Here is a 23,001-nt window from a genome sequence, read left to right as displayed (position 1 = left end):
TCTAATAGAGAAATCCTGAAAACCAGAAAGACTTCAAGACCCAAAGTAATGTATCTCCAATGGTGAAATTCCAGACACTGTGATAAGCAACAGTGAAGATACTTTTAACCCATCCTTGTCTGGCCTCCCTTAAATAACACCACACAGGGAGATTCCTACTCTGCTTGCTTACAGGTGTACCTGCATAGGAACTGTTAAAAGAACGGAAATGGTGATCTCTGTCCTTATAGTGTAAATAACCTAGCAGGGCAGTTGGACCACATGTGCCTGTGGAGCAGACCAGTGTACTGTTTAAGAGTCTTTCTGATCACACAGTTCTGTCTTCTAATCTCAGTTTTTCTACTTGTCAGCTGTGTAGGCTTGCACAAGTGTCTAAAATTTCCTGGGGATCATTTCCTTCATTTATAACACCACAATAACAAAGGCCAAGGATGCCATGAAAATTCAACAAGTGACTGTATGGGCTGTCCTTGGCACATAGTAAATATGCATGACACGGGTGACCGCAATAATAATAACTAAAGCTAGGGAGGATTGTAAGTCCAAGCAAGGCAGTTTGGAGGTCTGAGGCTGAGAAGAGGTATACAGAGCAAGGCAATGATGGAGGTGGAGGAGGATGGAGGATAGCTTCCTAGAAAGGACCTCCTCCCTTCATAGGAGAACATGAGTAGTGTCCAATATCTGTGCTTGCTTAGCCACTGGTACCTAATCCCCTGATCGGTTGGTCTACAGAGGCATTTTTGGCCTGGAAGCAGTCTGCTAGGGAGTGGAAAAAGTCTGAGTGGAACCCATGCACATTATCACTGTAGAGTGGAGGGATAAAGGTAGCTTCACACCTTTTCATAACTGTTTACTTCTGAGTCTCTTTCCTCCATTGGACTGTGTGGTCCTCAAACCCAGGTTCTGACAATTCATCCCTGTTATCCCCAGGCCACTGTCTAGAGCACATGCTCAGTGCTTAATTATTCGTAGAAAGATTGAAAGGACAGGAGATGCTGGAGTTTTGCTGCACTACATCTTCTGCCAACACAAGACTTAGTACAAGTATGAGAACATATTTTCCCTGCATGCAAGAACAAGATTCCATCAAATGAAAGATGGAAATATTGTGGTTTGTGGTTCTTTCTCCAAAGCAACATTGTTTGTGGGGTCAGAGACCAAGAAAGATGTGACTTAGGAAAGTTGCTTAAAATTGGTGGTTGTGGTGCATGAAAGAAAAAGAAAAAACAAACAAACAAACAAAAACCTAAGCATATAAAATTGAAAGAGGGGTCCGTAAAATCAAGCTTGATGCTAAAAGGGATGAGTTTGCAGATTGGAATGGGTCACTGCAAATTCCTGCAGCCACCTAGCTTGTGATTTAACACTTCTTTGAGCTTTTGTTCCAGATATTTGAGGCTCAATTTATTCCCACCTTATCGTCCTTGTCAAAAGCAACTTTTTTTTTTTTAAAGGCTGTATGTTTTCTTTCCATTCTTGTTTATACCTTACCATCCTGCTGTTTACAAGATTGGTCTCTCATACTCTGCCTGGGGTGTCTTCTATTTTTGTGTAGTTAAAATTGCCAGAGGATTCTTTCAGCAGCTCTATTTTGATGAATGGGGAAGCCATGCTGCCCTGTGGAATCCCAGCATGGCGTGGCAGCTCCCCCAATGAAAGAGGCACATAGCTGTTATGAACATGTGACCAACTGTGAAACTTTGCACATTCAAGTACTTTAAACACTTGAAAGTGCCTGTTGTACATCTCATTACAGAGATATAATACCAGGTGTGACCTCTCATGTGGGTTGATACATCCCTGGAGGTTGTTTGGAGTAACATGAAATGTGATTTCTTTCCAAAGTGGAGCACCTGCCATTTTCTCCCTGGCTCTGGGCTAGAAGTGATATCCTAATGCCTCCTGTGCCTCTCCTCAGCTCCTGTATCCGGTCCTCACTTTGGTCTGAGCCTTCTCCCCCATCTGAATGGTCTCCTCTGTGCCCTGTGTTCGGATGGTGTTCCTTCTGATCACAAAATCTTGGTGGCACCTGTGGCAAATGGGAACTAGACGCTGGAAATTGCTGTTTTGCTTTCTTTTTTTTTTTAACTTTTTATTTTATAGAAAGTAAAAATAAAAGTTGATTAACAATGTTGTGTTAGTTTCAGGTGTACAACAAAGTGATTCAGTTATACACACACATGTATCTATTCTTTTTCAAATTCTTTTCCCAATTAGGTTGTTACAGAATATTGAGCAGAGTTCACTGTGCCATACAGTAGGTCTTGTTGGTTATCCGTTTTAAATATAGCAGCGTGTACATGCCAATCCCAAACTCCCTAAGCATCCCTCCCCGCCTTCCTCCCTCCCCCCGCCGCCTCCCCATAACCATAAGTAACCATAAGTTCGTTCTCTAAGGCCGTGAGACTGTTTCTGTTTTGTAAATAAGTTCATTTGTATCTTTTTTTTTTTTTTTTAGATTCTGTATATAAGCGATATCATACAATATTTCTCTTTCTCTGTCTGGCTTACTTCACTCAGTATGACAATCTCCAGGTCCATCCATGTTACTGCAAATGGCATTATTTCATTCTTTTTAATGGCTGAGTAATATTCCATTGTATATATGTACCACATCTTCAGAAAGATTGGGGGGTTTGAGCAGAAGTTGCATTGATGGATTACAATTGCTTTAATTACAATTACAATGAATCCTAGCACCAAGAGGATGACCCTTGGCAAAGGGGTGAAGCAGGCCAAGGTCGGCCTTGTCCTTCTGAGCCTCATCATGCCTCCATCCTTCCAGGGGTTCCTAACGCTCCCTCCACTCCCTTAACCCCCTGTTTACCTCAGCTCTTCCTTATCAGGGTAGATAGCACTCAATACTTCAGGATCCTTCCCTTATGTGCTAGTTTCCTTCTATCAGAATTTCTAGTCCCAGATATTATTCCTTTTGGGAACTCTCTATGATATGAACATGAGTGGTACTGGGTCAAAGATACCTATGCTGGGGGTGCTCCTCCAGGGTGGGAAGGATACGATGAAAAGCACAACTCACCAGGCCTCAGATGACCTAGGTTTATAATTCCAGTTTTGCCACTCATTAGCTGGTGACGTTGGGCTGTGTTTCTTAACCTTTCTGAGTATGTCCTCATCCATATAATAGAATTGATGAGTCCATGCTAGCATGTCTTACATATGAGACTTTTACTTCCCAGGTTTATCATGAAGCTCAAATGAGATGAAGCACTGGAACGCTCTTTATGCATGAGAGAGGTTCTGTGCAAATGTTAGGGAGAGAGGCAAAAAGGTGCCTTACCTATGTCCACAGTGTTAGCTTTTTGATAGGTAATGAGTTGTAGCAGGAAGCTTCCACCTGGCTTTAATATTTTCTGTAATCCTCGTTTATTGAGCCTCCATTTCCTCATTCATACAAAAGAATGTATACAAAATCTCATTGGCTTGTCATGAGCAATGATGGTTAGAAAGTCCCTTACCCTAGTGTCACTTGGGACTTAGTGTGTATTTTATAAAATGTTAGTTTCCTTTTCACCTTAACATGTCCCTCAAGAAGTGACTCTAGACATTCAGGTACAAGAGTTTCCACACGCTTCAAATCTGTCTGTGTATGAGGCAGGTCCGGTAACCGAAATGGTATCCAAGCAGCCGAGAGGAATGATCTAGTCCAAAGGTAACATTAAAAAGGTGTACATCATCCTCTGAAAGGCAGTGGGTGCTGATAACGCACCCATAGGGTGACATGGGGCTGGTTCTGAGGAATGGGGAGGGAGGTGACTAGGGCACTCGCTTTGTCACAAAATTAAAGAAGGCACCATAAAACTCCATAAAATAACGTTTAATGCAATATTTTTTTTAAAAAATCAAAATGCAAAAATACCTATTATGAACAAAACGTCAATTCAAAACAATGTTGACTTTCTAAAGTATTGCATTAATATATTTACTTTGATTACTGAGTTTTTTGGTGCCCCCCGTTAAAATTTGTGCCCAAAGAGAGTGAGCTCCTCACTCCATTGGCCTTGCCCTGCCCCCACCCTGGGGTGGTGTCCACAGGGCTGGGGGGGTAAGTCCCAGGGAGAGCTTTCAGTACCCACTCCTGATTTCCCCTCATCCACTTGGGGTCCTGAATTTGGTTTAATTATAACCTTGTGAAAAAAGAAAAGACCATATCAAATGAAATTCTGGTATCCTTTCTAATCAAGTGACCACAATGAAAGATAAGAGTTTGGAAAGAAAATATGAAGCCAGTTGTTCACCAGAAGCTTGATTTAGGTTGGGGGTTGGCAAACAATGACTTGCACACTGACTGCCTGTTTTTGTAGGTAAAGTTTTATTGGCACATAGGCCTGCTCATTTGTTTTTGTGTCATCTAGGCTGCCTTGGTGACACAACAGCAGAACTGAGTAGTTGCAGCAGAGACTGTATGGTCTGCAAAGCTGAAAATGTTTATTATCTAGCCTGTAGCAGACCCCTGATTTAGATTATCAAAGAACTTAGTTTTCTTTTTTTAATAAATTTATTTATTTTATTTATTTATTTTTGGCTGTGTTGGGTCTTCATTGCTGCGTGCGGGCTTTTCTCTAGTTGTGGCGAGCGGGATCGACTCTTCATTGTGGTGTGAGGGCTTCTCATTGCGGTGGCTTCTCTTGTTGCAGAGCATGGGCTCTGGGTGCACAGGCTTCGGTAGTTGTGGCAGGTGGTCTCAGTAGTTGTGGCATACTTAACAGTGAAAAACTAAATCCTTTCCTCATAAGATCAGGAGCAGGCAAAGGATGCCCTCTTTCACAATTCCTATTCAACATAGAACTGGAAGTTCTACACAATGCAATAAAGTAAGAAGAGAAAATTAAAGGCAGATCAGAAAGGAAGAAAGAAAACTGTTCACCATTCATATTTTTCTTCTCTGGGAGGTGTCAGATCTGTTGCTCATTTTTTTATCGTGTTGTATTTTTCTTACTGATTTGTAACATTTCTTTATATAATCTGAATACCGGTCTTTTGCTGATTTCACAGGTTGCAAACTTGTCTCAGATATTGGCATGTCTTCTTTCTTTATTGTACCTTGCGAAAAACAGAAGAACTTAATAGTAGAGTAGGCAAATTTATCAATCTTTCCTTTTGTGATTAGCACTTTTGGACTTAGCCTTAAGAACTCTTCCCATTTGGAGGTCAGAAAGATGTTATCCTATATTTTCTTCTACAAGTTTTAACATTTTGCTTTTTCAGCTGAGTCCTTAATCCCTCTGGAATTGATCTTTAGGTATGGCTCCTCCTTGACTTTTGGCTCAGTAAATTATTCCAACCTTTGTGAGAGCTCTGTTATCTTTCAGTTCCAACTTCCCTGCCATGCTGGTTCTGATGCTCTGTCTCTAAAAATTGTGTGGCCTTTTCTTTTCTTTTGGTATGCCTTATAACATTTTTCTTGATAGCCAGACATGATGTACTGGGTAAAAGGAACTGCTGTAAATAGATCTTTAGGAATGTGGTAGCGAGTTTTCAGGGAAAAGAAGCGTTCTATGCATCCTACAATTAGGTCTCAGTCTTTTGGTGAGCCTGTGCCTTTGGACTGCCAAGTTCACAAGTATTTCTCAGTTTTTTTCTCCTCGCTTAGGTGGGACAGGATGGCTAGAGTGGGCTGCAGTTGAGCAGTTCCCTTCTCCCACAGTGGAAGCCTAGAGGAGTCTAGAGCTGAGTATTTCCCTTCCCCAGGTCAGTTAGGCTCTGAGGATATTCTAGCAGGTTAGGCTCTGGTTAACTAGTTTCCCCTGAGGGCAAGAACAGAGTGTTATGGCATATCAAAAAATATTCATTTTCCCCTCCCCCTTCCAGAAGCCTGAGGGGATTTTTCTCTGGTATTTACTGTGGACATCTGGTAGAGCTCCGGGAAGTAAATCTCACAGTATTGTAAGGACTCCCCACAGTGACTGTGTCCCCCTGGAGTGTTTAACTCTCAGAGTTGTCCCCAGGGAGACTCCAGCAGTTGGTCAATTACAGTTCACCTTTTCCTGTCCTGGCACTGCTTCCAGCAGCGCTTTCTGTTGGCAAGTCTCTGCTCAGTTTCAGGCATAGGAACAGGAAGGGCAAAGAGCAAAAAGCAAATGCCAGAGCCCTTTAAAAGAGCTTTTCCAGGAGCTCTACCTAGCACCTCCAGCTTACATCTCCAAGGCCCAAACTGTTCCGCCTGCCCATCCTTAGCTGTAGTTTAAACAGGGCAAATTGCTGCCCTGAGCAAAATCAAGGTTCAGTTAGGACAGAGGGTAGACTGGGTGTTGGATAGTTAATCAGCAGTGTCTGCCCCGCTCTCTAAGCTCCTGCCAGGATTGCCTATCCCCCTAGCAGGGTTGTTTGGATAACAAAATGGAAGATCACATGCAAGAGCATTTCATACATTATAAAATGTGTTTCATAAACAAAGTGGAAACATTCTGAACTATTTTCTCAGAGAGCAAACCTACTGTTAATAGAAAGTCTTACTAAATGCAAAGACTTGGGTAATCAATATCTCTTAAACCTCAGCTCATTCTCTTTCAGACATCTTTGGATAGACCAAGATCCAGTGTTTTCACAGATACACATCCTCAAACACCAGTCTTCAGATTCAGATTATTGCCGAACATTGTTGTAGTGGACATTTGTTGATTTCCTCCAATACTCCTTTCCTCCTTTTCTCTTCCTCTTAGTAATCTGAATGCCTTTCCATGTGATTTTTCTTTGGAGTGTCCTTCCTTACCCTCTCCTCTAAGGATAAGGCTAGATTAAAGTCATTCAGCAAAGTATCGTGACATTCAGTGATGGGCAGTCAGAATGACTTCAGAGCTTGAGACTGGCAGCATGCTAACGCTACACTCTTGGGAGATGGATGTGTGGTCTTAAACTGCTGAAGCTATATTTTTGCACCATGAGGAAAGGCAGCCACAAGATGAAGTCAATCTACAGAGAATGCCATGCTAAGAGAATTGCAGAGAGTCAAACGATATACATAGTGAACCCCTGTTTTCCAGAAACCAACCCTACATCCAGGTTTTTCTTCCCCAGCTCAATGAACCAAAATATTTCCATGTCTTGTTATTTATTTAAGTGAGTTTGAGTTGGGTTTTCTGTTATTTGTAGCCAAAAGATTCCTGAATGATAGTTTCCACATCTATTCCAGGAAAAAATTATATATATTATTTTAATGTTTATTATTTTAAATAATGTATATATTTTATATAATATATTACTTAGCGTATTATATGTTTATATATACACACATATGTATATACATATTTATAAGTATAATATATATATATAAATATATATTCTGAAATTTATAGTCCTTCCAGGATTAAGGCCATAAGGCCTGAATATTACTAAGAAAGCTTGTAATACATTTCCTGCATGGCATCTGTCTAAAGGATTTTAAACTTTGACATGCCAGGACCTGAGTCTTGCTCTTTTAGGGACTGTATTTATCACCCCTGCGGTACAAGATTTACCCCTGAGTACTTTGAGGCAAAGACCAATTAGGCTGAGATATGTCAGTGTTCTTGTAGGTGTGTTTCCTGTTTCCTGTTTGCAAAGGCAACTACAGAAGAAATAAAAGTAACGGCCTTACATAAACCGCTTACTGAGCTGTCAAGTATTCAAGTAAGTTATTCATTAATTATGAGTGATTTCAGTCGCAGGGCCAGAGAACTGCGGGTGATAAAATCTGTCGTGATAACTGCAGAAGGCTCTGAGATCCGAGGCGCTGCGTGACTGCGTATCGTGAGTTACTTTTTTAACCTCTCAAATACCTGGGTTTTAAATTGTGTAAATTATGATTCAGAATGCAAAGATATTGCATCCTAGTTAAGTTGTTGTGTGTTTATATGTTTTTGGTATTCGTTAAATAGAAAATGGTAATTTATATCTGCCATGAAAACTTTGTTGTGAAGTATACATTTCCATTTTTAACTGTAGATGAATTTGTATGTTACCAAAAAGAAAACTATGCCGCCATTCTACTTTTGTAAAAATTCTTTTCTCTTCTGTGGTGCCTCTGATTAAATAGAAGGCTAAGGAAATTTACTTAAAAAAATGTAGGAGAAGTTATAAAGAAGTAAAAACCTGACTTGCCTCCTGGAAAAAAAGGCAATAACTATGTGCCCCTCCTTACTTTCCAAATCTACTCATTTGGTATGGAAAATTGAAGAGGATATTGTGCAGCAAGTAGATGGAATGTTTTCTAACTCAGAAAAGATTCTTTTGAAATTCTAATGAGGGCAGCAGCACCCACAGTAGTGAATTTACTGTTAAGATAGGAACATTATTACTTTCCTACTTTGTTGCTGTGGGTCTCAAAAGCCATCTCATTGAATGTTTAGGAAATTGGCTTTTCAGGAAGGGAAATCTGCTGATTTATGAATTTCTTGGAAATTTTTCAAAATATGCTAATGGCCCCAGATGAGAGCCAGCCAAGATTTGTAGGCAAGATGATATCGCTTAAGCCCTGGTAATACTTTTTGTGACTGTTTGTAAATAAGGCATGAATATTTACTTGGCCAAATAGTTTTATATGAGGAAAAAGTGGCAAAAATATTAAAGTAAATGTGGGCCAGAACAAAGTTTGTATTTTGCTGATATTGCAGGGAAGGGAGATAAGTCAATATAAAATGAAACTTAAATGTACTTAGCTCTTTTTCATCCCATTTCCTTCATCCCCATTAAGTCTCTATGGTTTAATTATTAGGTGAGCAACATGGCTCATCTGGATGTAATGTGAAAGTGAAAGTGAAAAGCCTTTATTCCAAATTGGATAGGCCAGTTCTTTAAATGAGATCTATAGGAGAGTAATAAAATATTTGAAGTCAAGCTAACCAAAATCTTTTTTTTTTTCCTCATGACATTGATAACTAAGCCTCAACCCCAATGCATTTCTCCTGGAGCCCAAGAAAGAATTGTGCATTTAAGTTGGCAGTGATCAGGCAGCTTGAGATATTTTGAAGTACTTATGGATCTCAACCCTAAACATGATAGTAGCCATTGCATTAGTTCCTTGGATCATTCTGATATCGAACTAAAGGATAATAGAAAAATGTGCATTCTTGTCCCCAAAGACAGTAAAGCATGACTATGATCCAACGTAAGAACCCTTCCCCTTGACGTGAAGGTGTAGAGAATCAGTATATCTGCTGTTGGCTGGTTGTTTCTGCCCCTCCTCAAGCATCCAAGTTTCTCTTCTGTGTCTGTGATCTCAGGGACAGGTGATTCCTCACTGCAGATTCCCTTCTTGAGTGAGTCCCAAATATACTGTACTTCATCTCTGCTTTATGCAGAGCAAGGGGAGGCTACAGGAGTTTGTGCTGCAAATTTGAGGCATCTGCCAGACCCAAAGGAGGACGATTTGAATAAGAAATTGACCAAACAGCTCTTGAGGCAGTGAAGGAGCCACTTCCTGCTCAACTACTGTTGCCTCGAGAGAGGAATGGGCAAGGCAGAGACGAGGACGACCCCTTAAACAGAGGCTAAACTGTCTAACTGGGGCTTTCCAAAGGAATGGCCTAAGTTAGCAAACATTGCCCCAGTTTCCTGGGCTTTCTGGAATTTTGTTCAAGAATTCCAGACACTCTTGTAAAAATTACCTAGTGACAGAGTTCCTGACGATAGATAGGAAAGATATATGTAAAGAAGCTATTTTAAAGTAAAGTATATGAATAGACTCTAGGTTTACAGTCATTTCTGATTTCCTGTTGTCTGGGTATCTCTCTTTAGCTCCCTTAGGCTAGAATTATTTTGTCTGGATCCCCAAGAAATCCATACTCTTCCCCAACGCTTCCTATGTGACTAGCTTCTCAGTTACATGATATTACATGGAATTATATTTTTTCTACGGTTTTCTGCACTAAAGACCTCTTTCCTTGTTCTCTTAAAAAAATGCTATTTTAATCCTCTTAGCCTAGGAGCTTACTACTCTTTAATTTCAATGTCTCAGAAATCCTCCTCTATCAAAAAAACCTACTTTGTCAATAGCATACCTTTCGTTCAGGAGTAGTAATTGGGAGAGATTATCTCAGAGGCTGAGAACACAAGACACCAAATATCTAAAGGATAATTAAAGTATCCTTCCAGATGTTTGCAAGTAGAGACAAATACTGATCATTCAAATAATTGATTCCCTGACAACGATTTTTCACTCAGTCTCGTTCTCAACGCCAAAACAGCTAATAAATTCAATGGGAAAAAACCCTGCTCTTTTATTAGTTTGTAGAAAAAAGAAGAAAAAGAGAATAGTTGACTTCTCAGCAATTTTGCAACAAGTTCTTTTAGTGTCATGTAGACTTAGGAGAACGCAGTTTGTAGTAGATAACTGATGATTCCAATTAACCAAAAAGTATTGATTAAGCACCTACTAACTTGAGCTCTAGTGGAGAATGATATAGTATAACATGGACTCATATATTTAATAAAAGACCATGTTCCTAGAAACCTAATTCATTTACTCATTCAATAAATACTTATTGAGTGCTTGCTGTATGACAGGCACTGTGTTAAATGATGGGGATTTTAATGGGGAACAAGGCAGGGATGGTTTCTGTCTACAGTTGAGTGTGGGGTGTAGGGAAGATGTTAATCAAATAATTCCACAAATAGATTTTACAAATGTGATCAATACTATGATTGGGGGGGAAATAAACCAAAGAAAAATGGGAAACCAAGCCTATAAAATACAGGCACTACCTACATCTAGTCTAAGTGGTGATCAGGGAAGACTTCCCTGAAGAAATCTGAAGAGGTTGGGAATGGGGAGGAGAATGTTCTGGGCAGAGGCCCTGAGGTAGAAGGGAGCTTGGAGCTTACTGGGAACTGAACCAAGGCCAGTGTCGCTGGAGAACGGGGTGGGGCAGGAAAAGCTAGAGAGGTGGCAGGGGCAGATCGTGAAAGACTTAGTAGAGAATGAATGAATGAACGAATGAACATGAGTAGTTAATAACATGGAGTTAGTCCTGTCGTCTCCTGTCATTATTGTGAAAATAAAAGGAGTTTGCAATTGTATAATGACTCTGCTGTTTGGGAGATACGGTATTCATTCATTCATTCAGCCATTCAGCCAGTAAACCCAAGACAAAAATTCCTGTTCACATGGATCTTAAATTCTAGTGGAACAAGCAGCAAATATATAGGTTTTATAGTAAATTTTTGTTTATGAATAAATGGTGTTAAGTGGTCTTTCGATGGAATTTTAAAAATAATTTCAAATGTATATCATATTGCATTTATGTATGGTTATTCCTCTGTCTGGTTAAATAGAGTTATATCCTTTAGCAGATCTAGGACCATGCTCAGCACAGGTGTTCTTCACAGTACTCAATTCACAGTCAAAGACTTTGGAGAAATTCCAAGAGAATAAGATAAGAGAGGGAAGCTAAGAGATTTGCATTTGTTCTTGTTTCTGAAGAGCTAGTGAGGCCGCTGCTCACCAGCACCTTACCAGCTCTTCCTGGAGTGGTGGGGGCAGGAGGAGGGGAGCGATGGAAAAAATGAAAATAACTGAGGCTAACACTGATGGAAAAGGATCTCAGAGGGAGAGTATTCCAGAGTCTTGCTATTTCTTTTTATAAAAAGAGCTTAAAACATCTTATTATATACTTAAAATACTTTATAGATTTTGCACATTTACCATCTCTATAAAAGGTTCACATTTTACAATCAATGTACACATTTAAGGAGAGATGTTTCTTTGTCACATTCCCCAAAGCTCTTATTTAATTGATGGCACATCTTAAAATCATCAGTGACTTACAGTCAGAAAATAGTACTTATCTGGAACCTTGTTTGAGTTTTCAGTCATGCCTGTCTTTTCTGCTTGAAGATTTCCTGGTGACAGTGTTTTGTATCTGCATATAAATTATTACCATAGATGGAATTAATAAACCAGAGCACCTGTGAGGGTCACCTTCAGGTCTTGTTTGCAAAAATCAGAGAGTAGTTCATTGTATCAAAGGGAGGCATAATAATTATGTTTTAATCTTCAGGAACTTCCTTCTGATTTCTAGATTGCATAAATCAAAGTGATTATTTCTATATAATCCAAGAGGAATAATAGAAATGTTGCTAGTGTGATCCTTTAGTGCAGGATTTCTTAACTGCAGCACTGTTAACATTTTGGACCAGATAATTTTGTTGTGAAGGGCTGTCCTATGCAGTGTAGGATGTTTAGTGGCAACCTGGTACCAGTAGTATCCCCCCAGTTCTGACAGCCATCTCTAGACGTTGCCAGATGTCTTCTGGAAGGGGCCAAATCATTCTCAGTTGAGAGCCATTTCTTTAGTCTATCATAATCACGGACTCACCATGCTGCATTAGCTTTTGTGTTGTTGTTGTGTTGCAGACGTGTCCAACTCTAAACGCATAGCTTAACAAGATGGTATCTTTCTAATTCTATAGTTCTTACGTCACAATTAAAAATAATGTTATGAAACCAGAATTAGATTTTTATTCAGCCAAATGTGTGAAATCCTGACACGGTAATATGTTTTTTGGGGGGAGGCAGGGAGGGAGGCGGGGGGGGCGGTTTACACTTTAAGGGCCTTGTTTTATTTGTTAAAGCCTGACAAAATTTTATCCTCAAAGTTTAAAACTTACTTAGTGGCTCTACTATTTTTTTAAAGATACATTTATGGGAATCTTAATGCCACAAAAGACTCCTACTCAGTCAGCTGCAAGAATTAATAGCCTTTTGGTGACATATAAAAACTTGAATGAGGCACATTCAGCAAGTTCATTTCTAGTTTTATAGGAAGCCGAAAACAGCAGAGAGAAAAAAGTGCTACCCTTGTATCCTTTGATGATGGTACTTGACATTTTAGTGTAAGTTATTACAATAATATATTGGTTTAATGTTCCCTTAATATCAGTGGTTTACTCAAAGTTTCTGAAAACGGGAAGAATGTGTGTTCTCTCTGTCACTGTTAAGCTAAGAAATGGCATTTCAAAATCACTTTAATCGTACATGATTAAATCTTCTAAAGTGGTATTTTACTATGCTGTGGTGCTTGGGAAGACTTAAGATTACATAAATTCACTTAGACGTATGACTAATATATGATACCATTAAGAGAGAGATTTTAAATTCCTTTTACTGTTATTATTTACTTCACCTAAAGGCCTCTTGACTCAAAGTGTTTTATATTGCTCAAATGAGACCAATGTTATTTTGTTAAATAGAGCCTTCTTTCATGTCACTATTATGTTCAGGAATATTTAAGAATTTCCAGTTGTCTCAAAAATAAAGTTCTAATTCTTTTTCATGGCACTTAAAGCCCTCTACTAACTGGGCTGCAGTCGATCTCTTCAGAGGTATCTCCTTTACCTCCATTTGCCCCTGTCTCCATATCACACTCCAGCTGCAATGAACTAGGTTGCCCAGGGCATCCTTGCATTTTTCTGCCTTTATAGTGCTCTCATGCTACGATCTCTACCCCTTAGATTCCAATCCATGCTTAAGAACCATTTCTTCCATGAAATTTTCCCAAATTTTCTCAGTTGGAATTAATCTCTCTCTCTCTCCTATAATGTTTGGAAAGCACTACACTAGTGTTCCTCAAACTACCTATGAGAAGGACTAGATTTTTTTAAAATTTCCAGTTTATTACAGGACAATATGTATCTTCCTGTCTATGACCAGTACTTAGATCTCGCCCTGTGAAATTCGCATATCTGATCTGGTCTAAACCCCATTCAATGAGCCAAGTCCACTTGATCACACATTTGAGTAGTGCAGCTGTGTCCAATGCTGTAAAACTGTCTGAACAATTACTTGCGATCTCTGTACTTGTGCTGTTGCTGATAAGAATAGTTCATGAGGTGCTGCTGGTCCACAGACCACACTTTAGGTAGCTCTGCCCGAGACTATAAGCTCTACGAAGACAGGGCCCAGGTCTGCTTTTTCATCATTATAATTCTAGCACCTGGCATTGCCTGTCACATAGTAAGCACACTTATTCCATGTAGAAGTATCATATTACAGATAACAGCACCTAAAAGCACCAGAGTAGCTTGGATCAGATCGTGATCACTTTTTAGTACCTACAGGATTATCATGCCTAACCTGTATGAATGAGAATATCAGACTGTTTTATTTTAAAAACACATGTTCTTTAGTAAAAAAATCTACTGAAATGAAACACCCAGCCTGCTAGTGCTGGTATAGGCTTTATAAATGAAGCTCACTTAATCAAAAATTTAATTTTCTTTCCCTAAATAGTTGCAGAAACTCACTGTATTCAACTTCATTTAAGTGAACTAAATGGAGCTTAAAAGAAATCTAAAACACTTTGCCTGTTAAATAGCAATATTGAGAAATTGTCTAAGAGAAATATATTCCTCATAGAAAAAAACCCCACAGAAACAAAACTATATTTGAAACCAAAATGACTTTCTTTTATGCAGCTCAAGGGGGGATACATTGAAACTCTTAAGCAGTCCAAAATTGTATTTTTGAAAATGAGAATCACATGGAGTTAGTTTAACATCTACCACTGTAAATTCTACTGGGGAAAACACCTGGAATTTGAGGAACATTTTTCAAAATTTAAAATGTAAGAGATTCAGAATACTTGACAATGCTATCTGAACATAGATTTCTAACTTTTAGTAGTTCAAGAGTGTCTTTCTGAAGTGGTAAGAAGTAGTTGCTGTTAAATGTTCATGTTTTTCTTTGACTATTTCATTATATTAAAATTGACAGCCAAGAAAAACAAGAACATTTACTATATGTTTTTCTAACCATTATTGGCCACTTACTTTTCCATGGAACATTTGTTATTTCTGGGAAACATATGGCATATGACCAGAACCATAATTAGTCACAGTCTGATGTTATAGGAATTCAAATTTTGGCAATTTCTAGCTTCTTCCTCTGAAACATAAAAGCAGTAAATACAGATCGTAAGGTGCATTCTGGAGTCAGCTTTTCCCTCCTTCACAAATTGTGGAATTTACTTGTTTTGATTGGGGAGGTGTTTGAAGACTCACAAACACTTTTATAGCTCTGCCTCAGACCTAGAATGTTCCAGAAGGAGGCACCATTCTAAGCACTTTACACACATCAGCTTATCTAATCATTGCAATAGCAGGTGAGAAAACAGAGGCATGAAGACATTAATTTGCCAAAGTCACTTCAATAAGAAACTGTGTAGTTGAGATTCACCTCAGGGAGTCTGGCTCCAGATTCTGTGTTTTAACTTTCATAGAGTAGTGTCTTTTGCTGCATTGCTCCTATAAGTAGAGATTCCATTGGTAGAATCCTGCTGAAGACGTTATTTTCTTGCAGACTGTCTCTGCCTAATACTTCATAGCTGAGAAATGCTGAGTAACTGGGCAATATTAGATGACTATGAATGATGGGTAACTAGAGAATGCTGGGTAACCAAGGAATCCTGGGTAACCAGGGAATGCTGGGTAACTGGGGGAAAAGGGTGAGAAGCTATTAGTTGACAGTTTACTCTGAGAAACTTTCCAGCATCTGTAAACCAAAGGGTTGTCATCAATATAAGATCTGGGACTGTCCTGCAGAGTCAGTCACTCTCACACAGGATCCCTAAAAAGTGTTATCTTTGAATCAGAAGGATAAATATTTGCAGTAATCACTTTTGCCTTGCGTTGGAAGCCATGGTTGCTGAGGCTGATTGTCACAGAAGTAAGGCATCCTTTGTTACTAATGGAGTTATTGAGAACTGAAAATGCAACATTGCTTAGCAACATGCATCATAGTATTTACTCTTTTGAGCAGGAACAGCAAAAGCAAGTAGTATGTCTTATAAATGTCCCGGCAGGTATTTTTATTTTCCTTTCCAACTAACATTGCTTGTATCCATTGTCATGGTATTAGCAAAGTGCTTAGACTGTGGCTTGGTGGGTGTAGGTTTAGGTATATTCCCTTAAGTACAGAGATCAGCCCTGAAAGCTGGCATTAGCCCAGTGTAGAACCAAAAAGAAATTAGGCTGCAGGTAAGAAAAAGTAGTAAAAGATTCCTACAACTCTAATGTTCTATATAAGGCTCCTAATTTTCACTGCTGGTAAGTATGTGACGGTAGCGATAGCACCCTGTAAGATGTGGGAACTTGCTGTAATACTCTTCAGACTTCTTGTTTTGTTGGCTCTGATCTTTCAGGCGCTGATAGAGTCCATAATAACTAAAAACGAACATAATCCCTATTTCCTCCTAATGAAAATTTAATAGTTTCACTAATAACAGTGCTAGCACTCCCCTGTCATTTACCCTTTATCATGCGTATTGGAGAACAAGTTTGTCTCTGGGGAGAATTTGATCTGGATGCACTTCTACCTAAGCCCTCCTTTCTTCTCCAAATTAAAATAGTAACTATACATTGGAGAATCCTGGCATTCTTTTACTATCTTCTCTTTCTCTGCCTCCAAAGTCGTCCTAGCTTGGTGTCTTAAATTATGGTGTTGTAACTTGACTTCCGCTCTGATGAAGAGCAAGAAAAACCAGGGGTTGGAGCCATCTTAAAGGAAAGACTGTCTCTGCAGTGGCTTGAACAATTGTGGGAGAAAAGAGAGGCTAACCTTCCTGCATGAAAACAATGGGGAAAGAATCAGTTCACCCCTAAAACAGAGGCAGCTGTTCATCCTGGGCGGGGAGATGTTCCACTTGGGATTGTCATCCAATGATTAATGTCTGTTCAATCCCAAGATAGGTGGAGAGGCTTGGAATCTGAGTGACCATATTGTTCGATTCTTTGTCCCTCTTGGGGAAGGGTCCTGGAATGTGTAAATTTTCCTCCTGCAGTTTCACTTTTCAGGGCTTTCCACACTCTTGGCTTTGCTTTTGCTTTGTTGTGTCCTGGAATAACTAATTAATTATGGACCCAGTTCCTTCTATGCACTTGTAATTGGACGTCTTGAAAATTGCTCCGTGCTGGCTTAAATAATGAGGAGAGAATTAAAAGGCTGAGAGGTGCTGGGAAAGAGAGAGAGACCATGACCACTGGAAATCCAGCAAATATCACACCAGATATCTGTTACGCCAGTAACCAGGGGAGACAGAGCACTGGGGCAGTGGGGCTAGAAAAAAACACTCACAGTGAAGTGATAAAAGTGACATGGGCAGCAAGAGGGTCCATTGTTGAGAAGAACATTTTTGTGGAAGGAAATCCTGTTTGAAGGCTGTACAGGCTGGGCAGGCCTAGCCAGCTAATGTCTTCTCTTGGGGAGGTGTGTGGGGTGTTCCCTGAGAACAGGGGAAGAGCCAGGACTTTGGAGTCCAACATACTGACATCTGTGTCTGGACTCTGCCATTTACTAACTGTGGGATTTGGAGCAAATGACTTTACCTCTCCAAGCATCCAGCTCTTCATCTGTGAAATGAAAAATAATAGTACTTGTCTCAGAAGGAGTGAGTGGGATCAAATTGGTTAGTGTCTAGACCACTTCCTGGCACATAACAAACTCTCAGTACTGGGTAGCCATTATTATTATGCAGTTATGTTGTCAACATAATGATTTAATAACAATAAAGATATTAACAACAGGTAAGGTAATTAGCCTGGCACAGCTCAGGAAGGGTTGGCTTTAAAATGCATTGTAGGAGAATTATTATTCCCATTCTGTCTTCTCAACTCTCTTCCTGGACAGTTTGGTTTTTCCCCTTATTATATCCCCCCTTCACTCTTCCACTTAGGGAAGGAGAGGAATTTAAAAATTGGATAAGAACAGTGCAGCTGTTCAGCTGGGGCCTTTGGTTGTTGGAAAGGAGGCCACCAGACCACAGCTGGCCAAATAACCCATGGAAACCATTCCCAAAATACATTCTGTTATCCTGTCCTGCTACTTATGTCATTTAGACATAAGATGATTTGCAATTTCAGATCCTAGATCCTTCTCCCCCATTAGAATGTAAGTCTTCAAGATGACAAGGATTTTTGTCTCTTTTGTTCACCTAGTGTTTAGAACTATGCAATGCACATGTATGTGTCCAATGAATATTTGTTCGAGGGAGGAGTGAAGGAAGGAAGGAAGGGAAGAAGAAAGGATGGACAAATGAACTTCACCTAGCAGAACTTGAAGGCAAAAAAAAAACATCTTGGAAAGGAGACCTCCTGGCTAGCCTAATGGGTTGACAGAGGAGGCCTGTAGGTATTCAAATCAACAAACATTTAGTGAGTACCTACTCTGTACCTGGCACTGCACCAGGTTGTAGGGATATAACAAAAAATAAGATACCATCTTTGCCACCAATGACAGACATCTAGGTGGGATGCAGACAGTCTTAAATGTGATGCAACTGAGGTAGCTTTAGGAGTAAAGTGGATAATTTCTGTATTATCATGTTATACAGGGTAAAAACAGTATCAACTTGATAGGTGCTGTATTAGTTTCCTAGAACTGCCATAACAAAGTATCAAAAACTGGGTGGCTTAAAACAACAGAAAGTTATTCTCTCATAGTTCTGGAGACTAGAAGTTTGCAGTCAAGTTGTTGGCAGGACCATGTTCCTTCCAGAGGCTCTAGGGAAGAATCTTCCTGTGTCTTTCAGCTTTTGGTAGCCCCAAGTACCAGGTACTTGGCAGCATAACTGCAATCTCTACTTCTGTCTTCACATGGCAGTCTTCCTTTTGTGTGTCTGTCTTCTCCTCTTCTTATAAGGACTCCAGTCATATTGGATTAAGGATTCATCCTACTCCAGTCTGACTTCATCTTAACTAATAAAATGTGCAACTACCCTATTTTCAAATCAGGTCATTCTGAGGTACTGAGGGTTAGGACTTCAACATGTCTTTTTGAGGAGACACAATTCAACCCATAAGAGTTGCTGACTAGGATTTTATTTATTTATTCTCACTAGGATTTTAGATGCAAGGTGGAGGCTTTAAGATGACACTGTGTGTCAATATTAGGCGAGTTGATTCAAAGTAGCTGAGTAGTATCTCAGGATATCGGTATAATCTTACGTTTATACTGATAGATAGATATGTATGTATATTTACACAAATACATATATGTAGATGCAAGTATATATATCACACACATATATAGACTCATACACACATATATATACATATTTTATATTCACATGCAGATAGATACAGAAATTAATATTGATATGTGTGTATTGATGGGTTCATGTACATACATGTATTTTCTAGCTCTGTCTATTGAGAGAGCCTAGAAGCAATGATACCCTGTAACAGTGAACACACCCAGCTCCCACATCTTGGTTTCTAAATACCATTCTCCAATCAAAGAAACCAAGGCTCTTTGTAGGAATGGCTGATTGTAGAGCTGAGGCAGGGAAAATAGAAGATGAATTTGGAGCACCTTGTAGTGCTAGAAAGTTTGAAAGTGCTATTTTTTAAAGGATAGAGCATGTCAAAGGTTACAGGGGTCAACCTGAAAGCTCCCTATAGCCAAAGCTATAATTTAAGAGAAAAAAAGTGGGAATTCCCTGGCAGTCCAGTGGTTATAGAACTCCACGTTCCCACTGCAGGGGGCACGGGTTTGATCCCTGGTCAGGGAACTAAGATCCTGCATGCTGCGTGGAATGGCCAAAAAAAAAAAAAAAAAAGTAATGATAGTATTAGTATAGGTTATAACCACAAGAATGAAATAAATATCCATGTGTCCATACTGATATAAACAAATGATGGAATAAATAAATAAACAAACAGGAGTGAAGGAACAAATCTTTCTTACAGAAAAATTCCAAACTAGAAATGTAGAAGAAACGAGGGCAAAAAAAATCATCCTTACAACATTGCAGCAATAATTGCTGCAGGCAAGATCCAGTGGTGAATCCTAAGATTAATGGGCAAAATTTTAGGAGAAAAAGGATATTTGCATAGCCTCAAAGTCTCTCTCCCAAAATATTTCCTAATTACTGTGGTAGTTTTAACCTTTGTCACAAATTGTTTGATACTTCTCCATCCAGGAGGTGGAACTTAATTTTCTTTGGGTGTAGACTGGACTTAGTGACATACTTCTAACACATAAAGTATGGAAAGAAAAAGAGAGGAACTTTTCAGTAGTAAACTTCACAGACACTACCTTAAGCAAGGGGTCAACATTAATATCTTTGTTGATAAGTCATGTTGATAGCATCTATCCCTTGAAATGAAGGGCACTTTACCTTGGTGGTATCCTTCCTCTGATTCCTTAAACCTAATCATGAGAAAATACCAGACAAACCCAAACTGACAGAAAGTTTACACAACACTTGACCTATTCTAAAGTGTCGAAGTCACGAAAAACAAGGAAAAGTCCAGAAACTGTTACAGATCAGAGGAGACTAAGGAGATATGGTGACAGATGCAGTGTGGTATCCTAGGTTGCATCCTGGAACAACAACAACAAGATAATGGAAAAACTGCGGAAATCCAAATAAAGCCTGTAGTTTACTTAGTAGTATTGTACCAATGTTAATTTCCTAGTTTTGATAAATGTACCATGGCTGTGTATGGTGTTAGCAATAGGATAAGCTGGGAAACTCTCTGTATTACCTTTGCAACTTTTCTGTGTGTCTAAAATTATTCTAAAATTAAAAGTTAAGAAAGAAGGCTCTGAGAAGAGGACTCTATAGCAATAGTATCAGATTGTCCCAGTGACTGTTCTCTGAGTGCTTATGTCACTTACTCTCGTTCTGTTGCCTAGATGAGATACAGCAATCAGCTCCGTCTTTGAGCTGGACCCCACAAAGTCCTCACACTGGCCTGAAGTCCTGACACTGTCTCCCTCCCAACATTCACGTTACCTCTCTGATTTTATCTCCCACTACTCTCTTAAATATAGCTAGATATAATCAGGAATAGATAAGACTTGTTGGCATCAGAAAGACTCGTCTAGCAGCAATAACGTAGTAGAAAGATTTAGAATGAGCAAACTTTGCGGTTTGAGTTCTAGTTCTGCTGCTATTCACTTAGGGAGATACTGGCCAACTCATGTAATCTTTCTGGCTTTTTAGCCTCTAAACTGAAAGAGTTGGACCAGAATGCTTCTAATTGTAAATTCAATGGCAGTGTTATCCTTGGTTTACAGCAGGATATGAATTTGATTTATCCATTCGGGAAAATTTCTGCATATTTTGATCCCTAGTGTGCAATTGTGAATCTCTGCCTGGGTAACAGCTGTGTTCCCACTCTGCCCCAAGCTCAGGGCTTTGCAAGGAAAGAGGAAGTATAGCCAGAAACTGACCTCATGCCCCATTCTTCCTAGTTCCAAGTCATTTCTGTCAAATGGCTTCCCAAGTTTTAATTCATGTTCTATCTTCATGATTTTTACTATATCCATATTCTCTGTGTACTATTTTTACTTAATATCTTTCTTTAAACCACCCTCTCTTTATATTTTAACTTACATTTGCCTTAAGCAGTGATAGCTGTGAAATTGCAGATTTGATGCGCCAGCTATATTTTTTCGAACGTACACTACAACAAATACACAGCCCCAATCCACCATAACTATGCACTGCCTAAAATGGTCTCACGGAATGCTAGCGGTATGCATTCCACACTTTGGGGAACCCCTCCATGAAGGTGAGGGGCAGCACCCTAGGGGTCCCAGTGCCATCCGTGTCTTTCCCCCAGTGATCTTAGAGCTTGGGAGTATATAAAAAGGCATTCCTATCAGTGAAAATATTGGGAATCCCATTCTAAGACACTGGAGACTGTCCACTTTATTTTGGAATGAAGTAACAGAAGTGACTAAGCTTTTTCTCTTTGAGGGAAAGGCCCAAAAGGAGCTGGAATGAGGAAAAAAAAGTATTTTTCTGGCTTAAAAAATAGGAATGAATAGCAGAGGAAAGGGCTGGAGAGAAAGAGCAATTAACAGGAGTAAGACAGAGTAGCGGGAAAACAATGGGGGTGAGGTGATGGTGAGGGAAAACACTGGAGGGAAATGCAGTTTCTCAAAGAGGCAGAGTATTAAATGAAAGGTTAGAGATTTTGTAGAGGTCCTCATATCCTCCTCCTTTTTGACTTTTGGACTCATTCATGGTGTGAGAACTGATTAGATACACCAGAGGGCCAACTTAAAGGGCCAAAGGGATTGTACTCTCCAAGAAACTTCCTGCTAACGGAATCGTGCTCTGAGCAGGTTAGTTTCTCCTTGACATATGAGCTTGGCATAAAAGATAGATTTAATACCATCAGAAGGAGTTAGAAAAGAGTCTAGATTTTCCCTAGCATCCTTTCCTACTTAATAACGAAAAGACCTTAGCCTTTATCATAATACAGATCTGATTGATTCAAACCCACACATCTGCAAAGGTCAGTCAGATTTAAAGAGTAAATATTTTTTTCAAAAATCTGAATTCCAGAGGATTAAAATATCTCTGTTTGGGCACATGTTCCCTGGCACACAGCTGAAGTAAGTGCCTGCAGATGGTCACAGCCGTGTTGGGCAGAGGCATAGTGTTGGGGTACAGCATGCATTGGACTGGACTGGTAGAAGCTGATGATCCTAATACCACAGAATTTTAATCGGGGATGGGGGTGGGGGAGCGGGGTATGATAGGAGCCAAGGCAGCTGCACGAGGGGCAATTAGGAAAATTTTCCATGTTGTTCTGTATTTTTCCAGATTTTTCTATTTTAAAATAAATAGTGCTTTCTGAGAGGGAGTGCTGATATGGTTTCCCTCCTTTCCAAAAGAGGACAGGAACTGGGAGGCTCTGAGGAGACTAGGTATGGTCTACACATCCAAGAGAACAGATTCAGCCAAAGGACAGCACACTCTTTGTCAAGCTGCACCAAGAATGCTGTTGATTACCCCTTCCTGAGATGAATTTAGGAAAAGCCCAAGAATTAAATTGCACTCAAAGCACATGACATGCAGCCTCATATACTATTCTTCCAAAACCTCCACTAGGATATTTATAAGGTTTTGGTTTCTTTCCAGACTTCAGAGAACACTCATCTGAAATTACATTTTCACGTCAATTTCTGCCAGATGTACTTTAGGTAACTTATGACAGCTTTTTTCCTTCTTCATTTCTCTTTTTTGCTCAGAATGTTGTCCCTGGAAGGTC

The 23,001-nt window shown here is 39.5% G+C and overlaps 1 protein-coding gene across 6 annotated transcripts in view; it reads left to right on the top strand.

The window, feature by feature from the left end:
- Window positions 1-23,001, top strand: part of NCALD (neurocalcin delta) — a 431,469-nt gene that overhangs the window by 252,088 nt on the left and 156,380 nt on the right. For 3 of the 6 annotated variants that reach the window (XM_060287228.2, XM_030863028.2, XM_070043992.1), the window contains exon 4: window positions 7,659-7,746. The exons of the other annotated variants lie outside the window; for them this stretch is intronic. The gene's annotated coding sequence lies outside the window, so the exon portion shown is untranslated. The remainder of the gene's footprint in view (window positions 1-7,658; window positions 7,747-23,001) is intronic. 6 annotated transcript variants of the gene reach the window in all.

The sequence above is a fragment of the Globicephala melas genome, chromosome 17 (genome assembly GCF_963455315.2).
Source record: "Globicephala melas chromosome 17, mGloMel1.2, whole genome shotgun sequence".
Lineage (NCBI taxonomy): Eukaryota > Metazoa > Chordata > Mammalia > Artiodactyla > Delphinidae > Globicephala > Globicephala melas.
This window is presented reverse-complemented; position numbering and strand designations above follow the sequence as displayed.